We start from the raw sequence: 23,924 nt of genomic DNA, 5'->3' as shown, positions 1-23,924 counted from the left end.
AACAATCAAATACATCGAATTGTAATAGGTGATCATAAAAATTCTCAGATGGTTTCTGGGATGTTATGATTAGAACTCAGATGTGAGATGTAATTCCCAGCTCACCTGTCATCTATTTCAAAATCTCAGTTTTGTTCCATTGAGACAATTTGGGATACAGAAAACTTACAGATGTAGTTCTCATTCTCAGTTAACTGCCAAAGAAAGCGATCCCATTCTTTGTATTTAGAGTATCTGCTTTATGCCAGGCAATATGCTGAGTTATAGGAATTTGAAAGTTAACGGTTCAGTCAGTTCCTGGCTCCAAGAAGCATGGTTAGGAGAAAACAACAGGGAGTGATAGCATCTGATCGGTGCTAGGGTAGGTGCAAGCACTTGACACTGTAGGAGCATAACTGGCCTGTAGTGGTAAGGGCGCTGGGAGATTTTCTGGAGGCGGCAACACTTGACCTTGAGGAGGAGCTGGGATTAATGCCTGTGTGTAGTGAAGAGGGGATTTGCAGGCTGATGTGCATAAGTGGAGAAGTTGCAAGTAGCCCTGAAATCTGTCTGAGGTAGCAATATTGAAGAGTTCCAGATGCCAGGAGGCATGTCCTCTACGCTAAAGAGGCTGCATTTTGCACTACAATGGGACAATAGCGATGTTTTTTCTCTCGTGGAAAGGGGTTGCATCAGTACATCTGAATATTTAAAAAGGTGCATTGACAACTTGTTCTCCATGGATTGGAGGCAGAAGGAAGTGTTGGGAGGCAGTTGCAGGGGTCCAAGAAAGAGAGACTTAACCAGGGCTGTGGCTCTTCAAGGAAAGTGATTGAGACAGACTTGAAAGCTATAGGGATTGCAGCCTGGTCAGGATTCTGTGACTGAACCCAGGGGTGTTAGTAGGAGCTTAGAGCGACTCTGCCATAGGTTTTTGACTTTATTAACTGGGTAACTTAGTCAATGTTGGTAGCATTTTCCAGAACAGAGGACACAAAGTAAAGAGGTTGCTGGGCAGAGGTTTGTAGAGGAAATCTCAGGAGAGAGGTGTCCTAAAGGGGAGAGGTGATTTCAGATTTTTTTATGTGTTGAAAACAGCTCTTAAACACCTTTGTGAAGTTGCATAGAAGTAGTCAGAAGTCCTTCTCCTTTTGATTCCTCCAGGAGCCTCCTATGGCAATTAATCCCTGTCTTCTGAGGGCCACTTTCACTGTAGCCGGGAGCTACATTCCCCGTGTGACTCCTGTCTCCATCTCCACCTTCACCTCCGTCACTCCTCACCTCCACTTTCTGCTCCAAGTGTGTGCCATGCTTTCTCCTACCTCAGGGCCTTAGCATAGGTTTTACACTCTTCCTGCACACTGTCTTCATTCTGCTCACGTGGCCAGCTCCTATGTATGCCTTTCCAAACCCACAGACAATATTTGTTTTATATTCCCAGAGCCCCCAATACTTCATATCATTTGGTCTGATTGCAATGGTTCATTTAATTACTTATAATTATTTATTTAAATCCTGTTGCTCATGATAAACTTTTACTCCATGAGAGTAAAGGCATTGCCTTGCATAAAGCTTGGCCACAGCACCCAGTAGGCATTGACTGATTACATGACAATGTGCAAGTCTTTCTTGTCTTCAAAAATGAACATAGCTTCTTTCCACTCCTAAATACGAATATCTTTAGCCTTTGGCATGTAGTTCTCCCCTGTCTGCTATCAAGCATCTTGAAACATGTTCTGGTGCTTGCCTCATAAGGTGTGGTGCATCAAGCAGATTGGAAAGAGAAAGGCAGACTTCTCTTCTGGCAGAGAAGACAAGTGTGGACCAGGAAAAGTTGGGGTGACAAAGGCCTGGATTAACATAAACACAAGCAGTCTTCCTATTCTCTGTTTTCATGGTTTCTTCTACTATTTATGTCTTACTTCATATCCCTATCCGTCCACTGGATCAGCTGGGAAAATGGACCTGCAGAACTTGCTGTTGTAAAACCTAATGACTGATTTCAGTGATTAAGTTGACCCCTTTACAGCATTGAACTCCATGGCCCTTCCCCTTTGATGGTTTCTCTAACACTGCTTCTTCCTGGATCCCTCCCTCTCTGAAAAGCTCTTCTCTGTCCCCTCACTTTGTTCCTTTGGCCATTTAATAAATAGCCTGACCTTATTCTATTTAGCTTTATCACTGAAAATCAAGCTATGATCCTGGCAGTCATCTGTACAGTTTCCCAGTAGAAGTTCCATTTCTTCCCATGAAAGAAGGGTCCACACAGGAATGTTATAGGGAGTGGCTTTAAAAAACGTCCAGCTTAGATGCAGATTAGTTTGTAGGAGAAAGGTTTTGGAGTCTTGCTGGCGGTCTCTGCTTCTTGGCAAGGAAAGTAGGAGGAAAATGGAGTGTCACAGACGTGGCGTAATGAGGAGAAAAGAAAGGATGTGTAGTAGAAACAGTGGAATATTGGAGAAGCCCCCGCCTAGGGTTGCGAGCTGGACTGTCAAGGAACCCCTCAAGCACTGAGGGACAGGGGCCTCTGCTGGGCTGGGGGAATCTCTAGCAGTTCCCAGGAGCCAGAATAGCTCAGTTCAGAGAGCCTTGGCAGTGGGACTGCCCCAGGCCTGGAGATACATACAACAGGTATCACGGGAAAACAAGGGGGAAAAGAGAATGATGGTGCTGGGGTGGGCATAGGTGAGCACACAGAATGTAGAGGGAGAAAGGAGGAGATAGAAAGACACTAATAGAGCAGGAGAAAATTAGTGATCAAGGAATGGCTGACTCCTGCCAGCCCAAGGGCTGCTCTTGAAGGACTTATTTCTATAAAAGTAGAAGAGGGAAGCAGCCAGCATTCTTTCTTTTCTAACTTTAGCTTACTCTCTTGTTCTTTCATGTCCTTATACAGCAGAATGAGATAAACACCCTATGATGACTGTCTTTGAAGTCAAGCAGGGCTGGCTCCCCCACTTACCCTTGACCTTGGGGAGGTTCTTTAACGTTTCTAAGCCTAATTCTTATCAACCAGAAACAGATGATGACAGTGGTCCTTCATTCATCAGACTGATGTAAGAATTAAGTAATTCTATACATACAAAACTTAGTAGGGGCCTAGAATATAATACACACTCAGTAAAAGCTCTTATTATTATTCACATCTGGAAAAACGAATGTTTACTAAGAATTACTTTAAGATCAGACAAATGTGAGACAATGTTTCTATAATAAATTATAGTTCCTAATGGGGATTTTCCACCCTAAGATTAGTATATCCTGTGCTGAATTAGCAGAATAATTGAGTTGGATGTGACTCATTGCTGTAGTCTAGGTCTGATTCTATTAATGCCCAACTGGGCCTTTAGATCATCCTTGGGGTACAGAAATCTTGAAATTTACAAACTAGTGGAGAGACAGGCAACTTCGTTGCCCAGGGGTGACAACGTGCACTCTTCATTTGTCAAATTAATGTCCTGGGCCTCCTGGCACCACTTTAGTGTGCCTTAAATTGGAGTTTTAGATGGATAAGAATTTTCTTGAGCTAACTGTTCTTGTCAATCACTATAACCAAGCAATTTCTGTATTTGCTGCATCAGCACAACATTGTATTCAGTTGTCATTCTTCATAACCCCATGAGCAGTAATGCAGTTACCAGCTTGGGTACAGAGTGAGACAGAGCTAGTGTCTACTTTTGGCCATACGACTGACTGACCTGTGATTTAAAGCAATTTTCTTGACCTCTGTATGCTCCAGAGTACTAATCTGTAAAATGGGATAATAATAAGAGTGCCTACATCACAGACTGTGGTGACTGTTAAGGGAGATAACATAAAACAAGAAATGCCTCCACTCAGCGCCTGGTGTATGGTCAGTACCAACACAAATTGACTAATTACTAATGTTTCTTATTTCTCATCAGTCTTTTTCATGTTGTCTTATCCATTTTGGTAACAAAATTACGAAATAGTTGAGCTATGTGATTAGTCTTACATTAAAAAGAAATATAGCTGCTCTCAAACTAGACTTTAGCAGCTCTGGACGATTCAAACCACCTTAAATAAGTATGAGTGAGTCATCAAAATAAAACATTTATTTTTAAGATAGTGTGTGAATAAGATGTAAAACTATCAGTCTGTATGAGATTTCACAGACCAGGTGGTACCATTGCCTGCAGGTTCCACAGTCTTTGGGTCATGGTGACTGCTGCTGCAGGGTTGGTGCTGTTTTGCACCAGGACCACAGTGCTGAGGAAGATAAAATAAGAGTCAGGAGGCTGGGTTGGAATCCAGAGAATAAGTCAACCCTGTCTCTGCACCTGAGGACAAAGCTCTTTGTGTGTATGTGTGTGCATGCACAAGTGTGTGTGTGTGTGTGTGTGAGAGAGAGAGAGAGAGAGAGAGAGTGTGTGTCTCATTTCTTTTCTTTTCAGCGAAGATATCTGGGGTTCTGTGGACCAGAACTGGCGAGGACAGCATTCCCTGAGAAGTCCTCACCACTTCTTTGTAGAGCAGAGTGGCAGTTTGCACTCCATCTTTCCAGCCTACACCTGGAAACTGACCCAACTTTAAAATCTGAAGGGATAGCCCCAAGTATCAGCTGCAGTTGCTTAACAACTCCCAAGGCTGGGCTCTTTTGCCTGGTAATGAACCTGAATTATTCTTCTAGAGCTGAACTGTTTTCCTTTGTTCTTTCCTCAAGTAGAGTTGAGGGCGGTAATGTGAACGGGATTCAACGTGAATCAGGGGAGAGGGACAAAATACCATGTTTATAGTCTGCCCCTATATGTGATATTCTTGGAAGTCGCAAGTCATAGTGCATTTCCAACACAGAATTCTCTTGGTTTTTTAAAATTCATAACATGTTAGGTATCAACTCTAAAAGTGTTATTTTTGAAAAATTACATTATATTTACCAGAAATAAAAACTAATTACTCTCACTCAAATAGAGCTGTGGATCCTACTTAAATAGAGCTATGGATCCCATTCTATGTACGAATGGGCGTCAAAACATTTGTGAGAAAATGAAGTTAAAAGACAATGTGCATTTTTCATGAATTTTTGAAGCCCCCTCATACTGCTCTAAAAGGCAGTATTCATTTTTTAACTTTACTAAATAATTGCTAAACTTCACTGGTGGTAAATTTAGTTGGGATTTTATGGATCAAATGATATTTGATTGCAACAGTAAAAAAGTTATTCTAAAATCTGTTGCTATTTCAGCTAAATAAAATATTTATGTGGGTTGGTTTCTGTAGAGCACAGAATTTTCATTGATGGCTGCTGCCTGTTGCTGTGAGCTTAGTCATGCCCTAAGTGAGACTATTCAATGCAGACCAAAGTTCTATTCATCATGTGCATTGTGTTCTATGGGTTTAATCTCACATTTACATTGCTGGATATAACTTAGAAGCAGAAATCCATGCAAAAATAAGACTTGAAAAACACTTTGACTCATAAATTGATATTTGGAGGAAATCTAGGCAGTGTTTTCCAATATAGGCAGAGAAAATCCTTTTGGCCACATCCTTATTAGAAGATTTTTCAGGAAATTTCTGGACTTAAGGCAGAGACAGAAACAATCTGCATCTGAGTTCACCACATTTCTCTTCTCTTCTACTTCCCTCTTTTGGAGCAGTACCCTCAGGTCAGCACCATCCCCACCAGGCTTCCCAAGGTTGTGGAGAAGCATCTGCCTTACTGCTGGAGGGCCATCACTCACTTGTGTAAATCACGCTTGTTCAGACATTCAAGTTAGGCTGACAGCTGGAAGAAGAGGGTTTCACAATCTTCCTCCAGAAAGCTCAAGTTGTTTTACAAGCTTCACTGGGCAGAGACCCTTCTCTGAGTCTGAACTAAATCCTTCAAACCACAGTTTAAAACATTTCTAAGGCATCATAATAACTCTGAAGACAAATAGTCCACACCTTTCCTGTACCTTAGGCCACACCTTTATCTTTTCTTCCTAGATTCGACTTAGCTTAAGTAATATTCCTACTGTCTCCATTCCTATCAGGAGGGTTGGTAATGACACTGGAAAGTAGAGCAGACATCCCTCTTTAGGCTACAGCTGTTCATACTTCCAAGAGTCATTCCTTCCTTGTAAAAATATTTTTGCAAGAACATGTTACAAGAGAAACTTGGAAAAGTACACATGTGTGTATGTACATAAATGTACACACACACTTTCTACTCCTTTCAAATAAATGGTATATACATTTTTGTGTTCCCAATCACTGCCCTTGTATGCGGCAAAGCATTCTATCCAAAGGTGGTTGTAAAATATCCCCCCATTCCACCTGCACGTCTGTAAGTTCCCTTGATAGACAACCTCATTAAGAGGTAGAGTCTCACTGCCCTCTCTTGCATACGGACTGGCCTGGTGACTCTCCAATATCCAATAGAATGGGCAGAAGTGATGCACTTGACTTCCATGAATATATCAGAAAAGATCATGCAGTGTCCACTTGGGTCTTTCAGAAAGGTCACCCTCCAGATGTTCCCAATTTAGTGGCCATCTTAGAACACAGACCCCATGCTGGGAAAAGCCACAGGTGAGACTTGGCATGGAATCTCTGGTCATTAAATCAGTTGAGCCCACCCTCTGAGTCTCCCAGCCCAGGTACAAAGAATCTGAGAGAAGAAACTTCTAAATGATTCCAGTCTCAGCTTATCCAGTCACCCCCACCACCAACCGTTCAAGTTTACAAGCTGATATCCCAGAATTGTGCAGCCAAGATAACTGATGCCTGCTGTGCCCCACCAATCTCCAACCAGAAGAATCTGTGGCATTCCTTCTTTTGTTCCTCTAAAATGTTAAAGTGTTTGCAACTCAACAGTAAATAATTGAAGCAAAGTGTCACAAATGCAGTTTCTTAACTATAATCTTAGAAGTGTATGGTTTTATATTTTGCACTTTCCCCCACTCAGCCTTTAATTATTCACCAGTATGCTTGCTGTCATAAAGAAGGCATCTAAACAATAGCGGAAAAGTACATGCGTTCGACTCATACAGTCCTGGATATCTGGGCATCTCAGGCAGCTGAGAGATAACTACTTATTTGTTCCAAGTCTTGGTTCCTTCCTCCATCGTTGCTGATAGTAGCATTTTTCCTACATGGATTATTGTGAGGATTAAATGAGATAAGTCATATAACAATAAGTGATATGATTCCTGATAGCGGATTTCTATAAATATTTCCCTTTTCCTTTGTTAACTGTATGCTTATCACCTTATTGGCTTCCTTCTTTCTTTAAAAATATGGAGATATGAAGGCAAGTCACAAGGTTTTTGAGAAGACGAAAATATAAGTTTATTTTGGTGCAAATTTTTGAAATCATAGATATGCGAGATCATCAGAAAGTTCATAGTAAATTTATATGATGAAAAATTATGCATAGATAGTAAAGGAAACTTACCTTCTTTAAATTAATTTTTTATTTTGCTTAAGAGACAGAGAAAGAGAAAGAGAGTGCAAGTACACTCCCATCCACTGGCTAACTCCCAAATGACCTCAACAGCTGAGAAGCTAAAGTCAGGAAGTGGGAACTCAATCCAAGTCTCCCTTGTGGGTGGCAGGGACCCAAGTGTTTGAGCCATCACTTGCTGCCTCCCAGTCTGTATTAGCAGGGAGCTGTAATCAGAAACTCGAGCTTGCTTCAAACTAAGGCCCTTTGATATGGGATGTGGGTGTCTTGACCAGCATCATAACCACTAGGCTATCTTTTAATTCCATTTTCCATAGACTTGAGACTTACTTTCATATACTGCCAATTTTCAATCACTCAGCAAAATATCATAAAAATAAAAAATGTTTCTTTATATGAGATCTCAGGTCTTTACCTCATATTAACTGAGAATTTCATTCTATATATATATGCATGCTCTCCCAGTGTTAACATACAGAAGGGTTTAGAAAGTTGACCAGTATCTGGTGTATGCTATCAAAATATTTAGCGATAAGTATGATTACTTTCTACTTATTTCCATTGAACTGTATTCAATTGTTTCTGATTAGTGTTCAACTTCATTATAACAATTTTGAAGCTGGAATTTCTAAGCAAGAACATGTTATAGATGCTCTAACTCCATTCAAACTTTTTTTAAAAAAAAGATTTTATTTATTTCTTTTATTTATTTCTTTTAGAGGTAGAGTTACAGATAGAGAGAGGTAGAGACAGAAAGAAAGATCTTACATCCACTGGTTCACTCCCCCAAATGGCTGTAACAGTCCGAGCTGGGCAGAATGAAACCAGGAGCCAGGAGCTTCCACATGGGTCTCCCATGTGGCTGCAGCGGCCCAAACAGGTGAGCCATCTTCCACTGCTTTCCCAGGCCATAAGCAGAGAGCTGGATCAGAAGAGGAGTAGCCAGGACACGAACCAGCACCCTATGGGAGAGGCTTAGGCTACTACGCCACAGTGCCAGCCCCCATCCAATCAACCTTTTAATGCCCTGGCCTTCTGATTTGCCCTGTTATATATTTTTTTGTTTTATTAGTGAGGTTAAAAAACTTGAAATTATATATACAAAATAGCATCCAAAAATTCATAGAAAACCCATACTGGGAAAAATAATATATGAATTTCAAATTTGTTTGCACCAAAATAAAATCATTATTTAATCCCATTTCTGTATGACTTGTTTGAGACTAGCTAGCCCATTATTTGTCCCCAAGGTCTGTCTGCTGGACTGCTTGCCTCTTAAGTACTCTGTGCTGATACAGAGGTCGGTGAATGTAACCTCTGTCTTCAAACACATGTGGTAATTGAGAGTAGTAACAGAAGTGCACTGCTAGGTCTAGAGCTCAATCTTCAGAATTACTGTCTTCCAGATGACCCCACTTTATACATGTAAGTTATTCAGATGGGATAACCCAGAAAATTATTTTGCAGAAGGATTTTCCTAATCTTTGACTTAAATTCCTGCTGTCGCAGATAAAGTTTATTGCCTCCCTATCAAGTCATTCAGTACAGGCAAGTTTTCCAAAAGCATCCGCCCCATAGTGCTGCAAGTCTTTAAGGACCATCAATCGACCCCAGTGTTTTATCTATGAGACATGCAGGAAAATGGATTTCCAACTGTAAATCACTGTCGTGTTTCTCCAAGTGGACAATGAGCTATTAATAATAATTCTTTTAATATATTTTATATGTTTCTTGGTCAGTGTCTCTCAAGATAAATCTATCAGGTTAATCAGCCCTGAAGTTTGATTTGCCAAAGCTTTGAGGGTGATTAATCAATACCTTCTTGGGCATACTTAAAATTTTGAAATGATGTTTTCTAATGTATTTTCTAGATGGTTAAATTAACTTATCTTTCATGCTTTTCAGAGTTAGCTTCTAAAATAATGTATCTTCCTATCACTGCTACCCTCAAGTTCTAAAAAGTGATAGCAGCTACTTGTGTCATAATTGCAATACATCGCTGTGGATGTTTATCACATCTCACTCATTCTAAATTTCATCATCAGTTAATTCCATGTTCCTGCTCCATATTCTGATTTCTATTTCCTTTTTTTTTATTTGACAGGTAGAGTTATACACAATGAGAGAGAGAGAGACAGAGAGAAAGGTCTTCCTTCCATTGGTTCACTCCCCAAATGGCCACTATGGCTGGAGCTGCGGGTGAGGGACCCAAGCACTTGGGCCATCCTCCACTGCCCTCCCAGGCCACAGCAGAGAGCTGGACTAGAAGAGGAGCAGCTAGGACTAGAACCTGGCGCCTATATGGGATGCCAATGCTGCAGGTGGAGGATTAACCAAGTGAGCCACAGCGCCGGCCCTGATTTCTATTTCTTACTGTGTATTCTGATATCCTGCTCTTCTAATCTAAATGTAAAATGAGTAAAGGAATGACTGTGGACATGTGTATACTTTCTCTTCTATTCTCTTTTCCATTATTGAAACTATATTTTTTCACATTTTTTTATCTTCAGCTTAATTTTTAAGGCTCACATTTCTTTTGGTTCTTTTTAAATTTAACTTCTTCCTTAATTTGATACTTCTTTGTTTATTATTGAAATCTGTTTTCCTTTTCTGCTGTCATTTCCACTTAATTCACTTAATCACAAGTACTAGAAAATGCCTACTAGGTGTGATACCCAGTGCTAAGCGTAGAATCAACCCTCCTATCACCTCTGGAGAAGCCTGGGGCTCAGGGCCGGGTCTACTCCCATCCCCACCAGGCTTCCAAGAGTGAAGTAAGATGGAGATGCATAGAAAGCTGGTCGTGTGTGAGAAGTTAGATTCCAGGTGAGCACCTAGAAGCTGGAGCTCTATGCAGGGAGAAGAAAAGTCAAGACAGTGGACCGAGCACATGGTCTTCTTCCCCACTTGCAAGTCCTCTCCCTCAGCCAGACTTCATTCTCACTCCCGGCCCATGGGTCCTAACTCCCTTACCCATCGCTGTCCAGAGGGACCTGTTTTCTTGCTATGAGATGTATTTCATATGGTTTGGAAGGCTGAAGGGAAGGAAGAGCCTTGAGCTTGGCAGAGATGACATTTACAGTGGTCCCCAGGCTTTCTCCAGAGAATCACCAGCTTTGGTGCTCCAATCCACCCAGGCCTGTGTCCACTCAGGGGCAGGTTTCTGCACTTCTGCTCCGAGTTCACTGGGCATCCAGATTCCCCCAAAGCTGGTGAAGAACCACAGGGCCACCTGAGTGCCTTCCCTGGACTTGCTGTGCCTCTGGCCCTTTGGATGGCTTTTAAAGCACCCTCTTTCCTTGAAATGTTGGAAGGTTTTCTGCTTTGGAGACTGGACGCTGTCTCAAATGCCTTGAACTAGCAAAATATTTAAAAATAGAATTAGCAGCACAATGTGTAACCCATGAACCACAGAAAAGCAAAACTGAAGGGGGCCATCACCTGAGAAGATGAGCAGGACGGCGGCAGGGGTCCAGGGAAGTTGGTGTCAGCAGAAAGTGAGAGAGGAAATGGATGGGTGATTAGGCAGAGCTGAATGTGGTACAGCTTCAGCCTATCGTTTGCCTTCTGCCTGTGCCAAAGCAAGTGACAGTAGCAGGGGATTTGAGGCTAAGGCAGCAAGGGCAGGCATGGACTTGAAGGGGAAGAGTTTTGTTACCCAGAGAGCTGCTTCTCCCAGGAGGAAATAGGAAGCTGTCTAACAAGAAAACAAGTTGCCAGAACATTTTCATGTCAGCTTGTCCCATCCCTTGCCTACAGCTGAATTGTCAGTGGTAATAGACCAAAAGCCCAGCTAATATTCACAGAACAGTAAACAGGGATTTTTAAATACAAAGATGAGCAGACAACTAAGAATTCCCTGAATATTTGAGGGAAGTCAATAAATGCTATCAAAGAGAGGTCTGGAATTTCACTTATGAAAGGACTTTTCCTGGAAAAATTATTAATATGGCAAGTAGAGAATCTTAAAATAAGTAAAATTAATATCCATAAGGAGATTGAGAGGACAATGCCTCCGTGCAAAAGGAAATAAATATGAATATTCATACATTAAGTATTTCAGTGATAATATTAAAAATACAGTGTTTAATGAATCAGAGAATCTTCATAGTTAAGGAGTAACTCATTAAACCAGAAGGTCAGGCTGAAAAGTCTCTCCCAATGCAGCTCAAAAGAACATAGCTGTGGACAGGATGAGAGCTCTGTGACAGACATAAATGATACACTCACAAGTCCAATGTCTGCTTAATAAGAAATCCTGGAAAAGAACAGGGAGAATGGGGCTAGAGCAGTAATCAATAAAATGATCAAATAAAACCTCACCTGAAGAAGGACTTGGGTACTCAGATTTAAAAATTGAGCACAATTGTAGAAACAGAATGCCTAGAAACGGCACATCTAGAAACATCACAGTGAAATTTCAAAGCAACAGAGAAAATCTTTAGTTTCCAGGAAAAAAAAATCATGTAATCATACAAAAAGAGAATCAGATTGGCAGCAGATTTTTATTGGCAATACCAAGTATGAGAAAACGTGGAAATGTTTATCAAAGTTCTGAGAAAAATATTTTTAAGCTAAAATCTTATATTTTAAAAGCAGTTGTAGAATTGTTAATACCAGACAGTATTCGATAAAATAGAGTTCAAGGAAAAACACATTTTTTGGAGTAGGGCAATAGTGATATTTCCCATTGACAAAAGGCTCAATCAACGAGGAAATTTCACACAGCCAACAAAACTTGAACTATGTAGCATAGAATAGGATGGCAATGTAAGGAGAAATTGATAACCATAGTGAGAGACTCTAATGTACCTCAGTCATGAATCAAAATCTCAGACAGTGGCTTGAAGGACCATAATCAATAGAATTAAAAAACTAAAAATGGGAGAAAATATTTGCAAATAATGTATCTGATAAGAAGTTAATATCCACAATACATAGACAATGCATACTACTCAACAACAGCAAAATAACCTGATTAAAGAGTTGACAAAGGACATTTCTTAAAAAAAAAAAAAAAAAGATAGTCAAATAGCCAAGAAGCAAATGAAAAGATGTTCAGCATTACTAAACATTAGGGAATTGCAAATCAAAACCACAGTACCAGATATCACTTCATCCCATTAGGATGGCAGCTTTTAAACACCACTAGCCATTGGTGAGGATGTGAAGAAATTAGACATTTGTAAATGGCAAGTGAGGAGGTAAATGGTGTAGCCACTGTAGAAACTAAGGTTATGTTGTGATCCAGCAACTCCATCTCTGAATACATATCCAAAAGAATGGAAAGCAGGGACTTGAAGAGATATATACACATCCATTTTCATAGTGGCATTATTCACAGCAGAAGCTACCCAGGTGTCAACTGGCAGATGAATGGGTAAACAGAATATCACATACCATACATTAGAGTATATTCAAATTTAAAAAGGAAGGACATTCTGACACATGCTACAACATGGATTGAGCTTGAAAACATTGTGCTCAGTAAAATGTGCCAGAAAAAAAGGTCAAACACTATGTAATTTTACTTACAATGGGAACTAGAATACTCAAATTCATAGAAAGTAGAATGGCTACCAGAGACTGGGGAGGGGGAGCTTGGAGAGTTAATATCTAATGGGTATAGAGCTTCAGTTGAGTTAGATGAAACAATTCTGAAGATGGATGATGCTGACAGCTGTACAAAAATGAATGTACTTGATGCTATTGAATTGTATGCTTTAAAATGATTAAAATGGTACATTTTTGAGATGTATATTTTATCACAATGAAAATAAACACATTTTTAAAAAGAAAGAAAGGACAAGCAGAGAAAGCAGGGAGAAACTAGGAGCAAAAAAGGCTTGTACCTTGCTTCTCAGGATGTAATTATACTTCTTCTAGAATTCTGGGTGGAGACCCCTCCTCAACACGGATTTCCAGAGTAGAGTGGAAATTGGAAAAATCAAGGCCGAGAGAAGTCTGAAATAGTGCCTCCCCTAGACCCGTGCAAGTAGGCTTTCCAAAAGACCTCATTGGGTACCTGATTTGACTTCTCTCCATAGCATTTATAACTATCTGTCCATTTTCTTTGTTTTCTTTTCTTTTTTAAAAGATTTATTTATTTGTAAGGCAGAGTTACAGAGAGGCAGAGGCAGAGGCAAAGACAGAGACAGAGACAGAGACAGAGATCTTCCATCTGCTGGTTCACTCCCCAAATGGCCACAACAACCAGAGCTGGGCTGATCTGAAACCAGGAGCTTCTTCAGGGTCTCCCACGTGAGTGCAGGGGCCCAAGGACTTTGGCCATCCTCCACTGCTTTCCCAGGCCACAGCAGAAAGCTGGAGCAGAAGTGGAGCAGCTTGGCCTTGAACCAGTGCCCATATGGGATGCTAGCACTATAGGCAGTGGCTTTACCCACTATGCTGCAGTTCCGGCCCCCATCTGTCGCTTTTCTAGTTTATCAGTTTGTGTATTTGTTATCTGACCCTTCCCTCAAGACTGTAATCTTCCTGGAAGGAGGTAGGTCAGTGTGCTGTGTTTATAAGAATACTGACCCTGAATATGAGCCCTATGAATATTTGTTGGATGAATAAATGAATATCTTTAAAGTGAATCTTTTTACAAATATGCAAGTATTTTTATAAGAAGGATTCCTGGAGCTATAACAACTGCTGTATCAGAGGACATTAGCACTGTATTTTGGTTGCTGTTAGGTTATCAGTATGTTCATACTGTTCAATGGACTTGAAGCAGTCAGTGTGTATGGAGTGGGCATTGCTTTGGGGCAGATCAGTGAGTATGGGTTCATCCATGCATCCCCAGGTGGTTCTCATGTGCAACCAAGTTGAAGAACCACTGTCTTAGGCCATCTTCTATGTTGTTCTCGTTACTTATATAGTGCATGAACGTGTGGTTTCCATGTAACTGCTCCAGTCCATTCATCCACAATTACCTAGTCTAACAATTCATTAAATATAGTTTTTTATTATAAATGCTGGCACTGACAGTGAAGAGTAGAGATTGTTTGGAAGAGTTATGTGGCTATCCTGTTTTCTTATCCAATTGTCTTGAAATTAGGTTCTTAATTGGTATAACATACAATTTTAAACACACATCGCCTATTTGGATCTTTGATTTCTTACATCGATGGTTGTTTATAAGCAATGTGCATGCAAGTGAGACTGTCATAGAGAAGGGCTTTGATGACATCTGCCTGTATGGTCAAAAACTCTTATGTGGTTGTGGACAATAGAACACAATTGCAAGAATCTTATCCTTGTGCCTGTTAGGTGTGTGACTCAGAACAGTAAAATTTTTAAATGTCTTATCAATGAAATATGTGAACAAGTAATTATGATGTGTTACTATTTTACTACTAAGTTTTAACATATGCAAGAATGGCATATTGATTGATCTTATGAGAGTTAATAAAGAAGTGGATCATAAATAAGATAGCAAACAGAGACTAGGGATTCAAGAAAAAAAGTATGAAAATTGGGATTTCCTAAAGAAGAATCTAGAACTGGTGGACAATGGCAATAGTAAAATTATAGTAAGAGAGAATGTTGCTGAGGTTAGCTGGATTTTCACCAAAGGAAAACTTGTAACTAAATAAATTCTGGAAAAAAAATGCCTTAAGGACAAAAAAGAAAACATTTTCATGGTTTTCAAGGGTGCAAAACTGTATCAAGTTATATACAAGATGAGAATCAGACCAGTCTTGCTATTTCTTTTTGACAACCAAGATACAATTGGACTGTAAACCTAGAACTCTGAGATTTGTCATTCATGTGCATAAGAAATAGATGGTCCTAGATATGTGAGGGCTCAGAAAATAGCTCATGCATGAATGCCACACACAAAAATAATTACTTAAAAATTGTCTATAGCTGATGAAAAGATTAATGAGGTTGACTATTCCAGTTCTTAACCTATAAAATGTGCAATGATCAAAAAGCTTGATAATACAGTGCTGGCAAGGATGTGACAGGAAATAGACACTCATTTCTTATTCATGGGAGCATAAATTGGTGCAGTCGCTTTCAAAGGCAATTGAAACAGCTAACAACATTTGAAATGCTTGTATCTTCTGGTAGCTAAGAAACTACAAACCGCTTGGAGCAGATGTAGAAGAAAGCATAGAATTGTCATGGCAACATCTCAGAGTCAGCTGGATACCAACATTTGCACAAAGGGTGAAGGGTGGTGCTCATGGGTTAAAACCTTTGGCAAGTTGTAGAGAAAATGGAAATTTCTTAACAACCATTTCAATGCTGACTGTGCTACTAAGGAAATGTAGTTGCTGAATCTTGTAGGGAACAGTCAGAAAACAGCAGTGGGCTTGCAAAGTGAGGAGAAGCCCATCTTAATTGCAATCTTTCCCTCATGGGGGCCTAGAATCAGAGAGGACATAAAGTTGTAATTAATTGGTGAGATCCTATCACCCCCACATCAAAGATGGAGGGGGGAGCCCTGGCTACGAAGACTAGAACACCATGGACATTGAGGCTGTGTCCCTAATATCCCTTTTCTCTCTCCCAGTTTTACGTATTTGTTTAAGATTTATTTATGTATGTGAAAGGCAGAGCAATGGATTGGGGAGGGAGAGAGCCTCCATCTGCTGATTCATTCTCCAAATTGTTGCAACAGCAAGGACTAGACCAGGACAAAGCCAGGAACCAGGAACTCCATCATGGGTGGCAGAGACCAAAGTACGTAGGCCATCTTCTGCTGCCTTCACGGGTGCATTAGCAGGGAGCTAGATCAGAGGTGGAGCAGCCAGGACATAAACTAGTGTACCAATAGGGGATGCAGGCATCACAAGCAGCAGCTTAACCCACTCTGCCATGATGCCACCCTCCTCCCAGTTTTGATAATGATAATCCTCTTTGTCCTGGCTGTCCAAGCGCTATCTAAGCCATTGAGAAAGGGGATTGTGGATATGTGACCAGTGAGAAGTTAGGCAAGGCTTACTGGGAGCTTCTGGAAAAAGTTTCCTCTCAATAGAAACTCTAGGAGATCTCCTGTCTCCCTGCTCGGGGTGTTATTTTGTACACACGTGAAACCAGGAACTTCTGTAGCCGTTTTCTGATCTCTTCAAAAGTAATGGCAATAAAAGAAGGAAACAAGATTAAGCCAAACGTAAAGCCCGCCATACTCCAGGACCTCCGGTTAAGTCAGCTCATCATTTCTCCCTCGTTTGATAAGCTAGTGTGACTTGAGCTTGCTCCCACAATAGTCTGAGGCCTCTTCAATGCTACAGCGGATGTGGTGAGAGAGCATGGAGGGCGCCCTCATGGCCAAGCTTAGCCCGCTACAGTGGGATTTGGGTAAGACCAGCAATCTATCCCCACTCACCTAAGACCTGGAAACTTTTACTGCTTAAAAGGAAAAGGGTTTTGCCAGGCACAGTGCACCTGAGGTGAAAAGAGCTGACGTGGTGCGGAAGAAAGCTGATACACAGAACTAGCACTTCAGCCTCATGTCAAATTTCATACAAACCCCTATTTCACAGGCAGTAGCAAACCAGCCTCGCTCTTCCTGTGTCTCTGGGGATCCATCAACACATCCAGGAGGGATACTGCCTGTATTTCTTCTGGTGCCTTTTGGTTTCAAGTTCCTAAGACTCAGCATTTTTCAGCCCTTTTGTGTCTTTTCTGATCATGTCTGGTGGCTGTGCACTGCCCGATAGTATCTCACCAAAGGCTGCCCGTAGCTGACTTTGCTGCAGGTGTGAGGCCATGTAGGGTACAGAGCAGCGGAGCAGAGCCAGCAGCTTAGCCCTGAATCTCAGATGCCCCACTCCTCACAGCATTCCTTTGATTTCTGGCTGGGTCTTTTGCTTGGGCTTCAGTTTCTTGCTATGTTGTTGATCCTCTGATCTTTCCACTTTCTTCTCTTCCCAGCTCATTTGCCCCTTCAAGAATTCTGGTTTCAAATCAAGAACAGTTTAGCTGTCTTGTTGACTCATCCAGCTTATTCCAATCATGCCCAAAAAGGCTTAATTACCTCTTAAAGTAACATACTTTTTCTCCTTACACATTTGTAATAGCAACAACCAAACAATGAAAACAATCCAAATGCTCAGGAACAGGGGTTTATTTAAGCAAGTTATAGTGCATCCTGTAGTAGAACACAAAGTAGCCATTAGCATCTTGTCATAGGCTTCCATCTCAATATGACAGGCTGAGCATGTTTCAAAGGAAGACAGTAAAGTTTAAAAAAAGAAGAAGAAAAGAAGAAGAACAGTGCACAACTGTGTTGTGAAGGAAGAGGAGGTATCAGGGAAGCAGGTGTTTGGAGAAATCTCTGGAAGTGAGAAAGCACAGTGGACACTGTAGAGCCTGTAAGGGGGGGAGTCACTGTCTTCAGCAGCAAAGTCAAGGCGATGTTCTAGTCTTAGAGGGAGCCAAACTAGGAATAAGGAGGAAAAATCAAGATGATTAATTCAAGGGTTCTCTGCCTAGCAGCTACAAACTCTGGCCCTTCCTCAACCCCATCCCACCTTCTCTACGATAATCGCAGTATTTGCTTTCTGGACAAAACCCAAGGACTACTGTGTAAAGAAACTGACCCATGGGCCAGGCAGAAGGAAGGGTGATTGAGGAATGGAAGAACTCAGAGCAAAGGTTTCCTCATTTGGAATGAAAAAGGATGGATCTAGTGTGCTTGTCTGCCTGCTTGTTAAAAAAATAAATATTTATTTATTTATTTTTACTTTAAAGGCAATGTGAGAGAGAGAGAGAGAGAGAGAGAGAGAGATTTTTCATCCACTGGTTCATTCCTCAAATGCCCAGAACAGCTAGGGTTTGGCCACGTTGAAACCAGGAGCCTAGAATTACATCCAGGTCTCCCACATGGATGGCAGGGACCTAAATACTTGGGCCATCACTGCTGCCTTCCAGGGTATACATGAGCAGAAAGCTGGACCAGAAACAGAGACAGGATTTGAACCCAGGTATCCCATTAGGGATGTGTGCATTCCCAGAGGTATTTTAACCACTGAGCCAAATCCCTGCCTCTGCCTGTTTTCTCATCTCCCTCCCTTACTTGAGGTTTTCCAACAATCACTCTGCTTGTATTCACACTCTGTCTTCCATGAATGGAGACACTTATTGGTTCATGAGGTCTAGACACCCACAGAAGAAACTCAAACCATTTCCTTATACTAAACAAGTTTATCTTTTTGGCCGTTGTACATACACATGATGCAATAAAGCAACTGACCAGAAAAGAAACAGTGATAATTAAGGCAATAGAAAAGAATTTTTAAGATATTAGAGAACAAGTTGCCTATGGAAAATAAACATATCCTATTAAGAAAAATATACATCCAGAGAACTCAAAGAAATGTAAAATAGTGTAAAATTAAGAAATTTGCGAGGGCCTAGCAGATAAGATGTTGGTTAGGATGCCCACATCTCATATCAAAGTTTCAGGGTTTTATTTCAGCTCTGCCTCTGGCTCCAGCTTCCTGACAATGTGAACCCTGGGGGGCAAATGGTAGTGGCTCAAATAGTTGAATCCCTGCCACCTGGACTAATTTCCTGGCTTCCAGGGTCAGTCCTGGCCCAGTTCCAGTCATGGCAGGCATTTGGGAAGGAATCAGTGGATGGCAGTTTCTCTCTGCTTCTCAAATAAATAATTTTAAATAAGATATTAAACAGAAATTTTGGGTGCGGGAATTAAGGAAATAATCTCGAAGATTAAAAAATAGTAGAAAATTTAAGACTTACAAGATCAATCCAGGAGATTCAATATTTATCAAATATCTAATAAGAGTTCTTAAATGAAAGAACAGAGACTATTACAGAGAGAGAAATAATGAAAGGACATTTCTGAAACCTAAAACTATGAATATGAATTGAAAATTCTTACTAAATACCTCTGGCAGATTATTTCGGAAGATTGTCACAACTATATATCCTGTCCCACATGATTTTTGAAATGAGACTTTATTATCCTTTTCATCAAAATAAAGAGTCAATTCCCTTGCCCTTAAGCCTGCGCTTATCAAGAAATCTGCTTTGACCAGCAGAATGTGGCGGCAGTGGCAGTGGGAAGATTGTGAGACCAGGAGTGGGGAGGCTTCGTGCCTGCCTCTTAGCTTGGCTTGAAGAAGCCAGCCACCGTGCTGCAGGAGTGCTCAGGTTAGATCAGATGAAGGGCACAAATGCAGAACGATGCTCCCTGAGTAAGCACCAGAGCAGCAAAGATACCAATGACGCCTTCTTGTTCCTTCCAGCCTACACCAGCGGTCAGCAGCACACAACCGAGTGACCACTGTCGACCCCAATGCAGAAAACAGTTGCCCAGCCAAGTTCTTCATTCTTGCCTGACCAACAGCTCAAGAAAAACAGTAACTTTCTGTTGTCTTAAAGCATTCACCTTCGGGGACACATGTTCTAACTCCATTAGTATTTTCTTAAAGACCCTTACTTGGACATATCTATACATTTTTCAGAACTCCCATGATACAGATGAGACCCCTCAAGGTTCCAGAAAGAAAGAACAATTATATATACAAAGGAATGAGAATAAGAATGGTATCAGACTTTTCATTGGGGACATTAAATACTGTAAGCCAATTGCAAAGTACTGAGTAAAAATCATTTTTGGGTCCTAATTCTACCCAGCCAAAATATAAATTATATATGAATAGAAAGTAGACTAATTTTGACCTGAAAATAGTCAAAAGTTTATCACAAACTACAGACTATATCTGAAGACACTACTTAAGAATGTCCTATAGGGACTGGCATTGTGGCATAGCAGGCAAAGCTGTCTCCTGTGGCGCTGGCATCCCACATGATCCCTGTCCAGCTGCAGGTGGCCCAAGTGTTTGAACCCCCCTCCACCCGCATGGGAGACCTGGCTAAAGCAAAGCTCCTGGCTCCTGGCTCTGGCCTGTCCATCCCTATCCACTGTAGCCATCTTGGGAGTGAACCAGCAGATGGAAGATATCTCTCTGTAAATCGGACTTCCTCCTCCTCCTCCTCCTCCTCCTCCTCCTCCTCCTCCTCCTCCTCCTCCTCCTCGTCCTCCTCCTCCTCCTCTACTATAGGGGCTGGTGCTGTGGCATAGCAGGTAAAGTTGCCTCCTACAGTGCCGGCACCCCATATGGGTGCTGGTTTGAGTCTCGGCTCCTCCACTTCTGATCCAGCTGTCTGCTGTGGCCTGGGAAAGCAGTGGAAGATGGCCCAAATCCTTGGATCCCTGTTCCTACATGGGAGACCTGGAAGAAACTCCTGGCTCCCGGCTTTGGATCAGCGCAGCTCCGACCATTGCTGCTATCTAGGGAGTGAACCAATGGATGGAAGACCTCTCTCTCTCTCTCTCTCTCTCTCTCTGCCTCTGCCTCTGCCTCTCTGTAACTCTGCCTTTCAAATAAATAAATAAATCTTTTTTTAAAAAAAAAGATCTGCTAAAGCAAATTGGAAAAATAATTTTAGGAAAAATTAAATCCAAGGAACAAATGAATTGCAAAGAAAGAAATTTAAACTTGACAGCAATAAAAAAGTCTATAAGACAACAGATAAAACTTATGTCAGGGAGTCACAGACTCCAACAAGAATACATTTAGGGGCCAGCGCCTTGGCTCACTAGGTTAATCCTCCGCCTGCAGCACTGGCATCCCATATGGGCTCCAGGTTCTAGTCCCAGTTGCTCCTCTTCCAGTCCAGCTCTCTGCTGTGGTCTGGGAAGGCAGTGGAGTGCCTTGGGCCCCTGCACCCACATGGGAGACAAGGAGGAGGCACCTGGCTCCTGGCTCCTGGCTTCGGATCGGTGTAGCTCCGGCTGTAGTGGCCATTTGGAGGGGGTGAACCAATGGAAGGAAGACCTTTCTCTTTGTCGCTCACTCTCGTTGTCTGTAACTCTACCTGTCAAGTAAGTAAATAAAAATCTTTTAAAAAAAGAATACATTTAAAGGAAAATTGATTATTCATGATAAATATAAAATATCTAGATTGTCAAAAAGATAAAATCATGCTCTAATAAGAGAGAGAGGAGGAGGAGAAAGATTGCAGTGCCTCTTTTTCCTCTCTTTATTCCACTCTTTATCCTTCTAATCTGCTTTTAGCAATTATTTTGTTGGGGTATAGCACAGATTTAGTGATATAAGAATACATATCCTATTTCCCAGGAGAAATTTTAATTTGTGTTTTATAACTTACTAAATGGTTTGAAATTTTGTTACCATGTGCATACATTACTTATATAAAATGTTGTTTACATTTTGCTATAAAATATTTGCAAATGTTACCCTAGATTTCCGTTACAGGAAAAATATACCATTTTATTTTTTTAAAAGTATATGCATATAAATAAAGAACACTTTGGATTTAGTAAACTACCAATATTTTTTATTTTATAGTAATTCAAATTTTTTTTAAACTTTTATTTAATGAATATAAATTTCCAGTGTACAGCTTATGGATTACAATGGCTTCCCCCTCCCATAACTTCCCTCCCACCCGCAACCCTCCCCTCTCCCGCTCCCTCTCCCCTTCCATTTGCATCAAGATTCATTTTCAATTCTCTTTATATACAGAAGATCAATTTAGTATAAAGGTTTCAACAGTTTGCACCCACATAGACACACAAAGTGAAACATACTGTTTGAGTACTAGTTATAGCATTAAATCACAATGTACAGCACATTAAGGACAGAGATCCCACATGAGGAGCAAGTAATTCAAATTTTTACACTGAAAACTGGAATTGACAATAAGTTTTTAAATTTATATCTCTCAAAAATAATCAGAAAATAAAAATTCATTGAGCAGATTATATCAGGAAAATTTAAACATTTGGCAATAGACCATACCTTCCATGCTTAACTTCCCAAAGCTCATATTATTATAATACCTTTGGGATTTAGGAGTTAACAGATGCATTTTATTATCAATTTTAATTTCAGTCATTTAGTGTCTTGTCCTGTGTATTCATTGTGTACTCATAGTTCTTTGACATATGCATTCATAAAGTCCAGAGGCTTCTATGCTATTTAAAAATTGAAGCTAACACAGTTTTTGTTCTCTATGCAATTAATGTTGAGGAGTTTGGGTTATGATGTGAGTTTCTTGTTCCTTAGTCATTCATTTTTATAGAGAAAGGTATATGTTTGTGTGTAGGCCTTTGCAAGCACAGCCAGCAGAGATAATGATATGAAAGGCAATTGATTGGAATTTAGTTTAGTTATCTCTTAGCATCACCAATGTGGACATGGTGGATGTACAAATCCTGTAGAAACTACAACAACATTTAGTTGAAATGCAGGAAATAAACTGGTAGGCAGAAGATGGAAAAATTTTTCAAGCCAAAGAGAAGCTTTGGAGAACATGAAACAGGATGGGAGAAAAAAAGAGTTGAGTGCTAGGTTAATTAATTCTGTCATATTGGTTTTGGAGACCAATTGGGAGTGGACTCAAAGCATCTGGTAAGGTACTTGAATTAAAATCCAGGGGAGAAATATTTTTTCACACGATGCAAACAGTTTTGACTCAATCCTTCCAAATATCCTTTCCAAGTTATACCAGTTCTAACAGAAGTTGTTTGTTTCTGTATGGTTAGAGGTCAATAGGGCAAATTATTTCTTGGTCACCTTGAAATAAAATGTCTCCTATATTATAAATTAACCCATGATCATGGGTATAGTCGTCATTGATATGTAGGCTCAGACTATCTTTGATCCCTGGACAGCTGTTATGGGCAGGCACGGAGAGAAAAGTAGTGAAATCACTGTCAGGGATGAATCACCTCAGTCCTTGCAAACGGGGCTATCAGGCAAGGCAAAGCTGTAACAAAATCCAGGCACCCTTAGCCATGGGGCAAGGGTGTGCGTGTTGTGGGGGGAGTGCGACGATGAAAACAGAGGGCTTAAGTTATCCAAAAAGGAAATAGAGAAATAAAAGGAGGATCAGTTGTGCCAATCCAGAAGCCAGGAGCAAGCAGCCTCCTCTGGGTCTTTCCCTGCGGGTTCAGGGGCCCAAGGACTTGGGCCATCCTCCATTGCTTTCCCAGGCCATAGTAGAGAGCTGGGTTGGAAGTGGAGCAGTTGGGTCTTAAATTGGTGCCCATATGGGATGCTGGCACTGCAGGCAGTGGCCTCATTGGCTACACCACAGTGCCTGCCCCTCCTTTTTTTTTTTTTTTTTTTGAAGATTGTATTTATTTATTTGAGAGGTAGAGTTACAGACAGAGAGTGAGAGAGTGAGAGAAAGAGAGTGAGAGAGAGAGAGAGAGGTCTTCCATCCACTGGTTCACTCCCCAAATGGCTGTAATGGCTGGACCAAGCCAATCCAAAGCCAGGAGCCAGGAGCTTCCCCTGGTTCTCCCACACAGGTGCAGGGACCCAAGCATTTGGGCCATCTTCTACTGCTTTCCCAGGCCATAAACTGAGAGCTGGATTGAAAGTAGAGCAACCAGGACATGAACCAAAGCCCATGTGGGATCTGGCACTGCAGGTGGCGGCTTTCCCTGCTATGCCACCAAACCAGCACTAGAATATCCTTTCCTTTTAACGTTTAACATTATTCTGTCACATGG

Source organism: Lepus europaeus, chromosome 1 (assembly GCF_033115175.1).
Source record: "Lepus europaeus isolate LE1 chromosome 1, mLepTim1.pri, whole genome shotgun sequence".
NCBI classification, from domain to species: domain Eukaryota; kingdom Metazoa; phylum Chordata; class Mammalia; order Lagomorpha; family Leporidae; genus Lepus; species Lepus europaeus.
The sequence above is the reverse complement of the archived record's forward strand: the minus strand, read 5'-3'. Positions refer to the sequence as shown.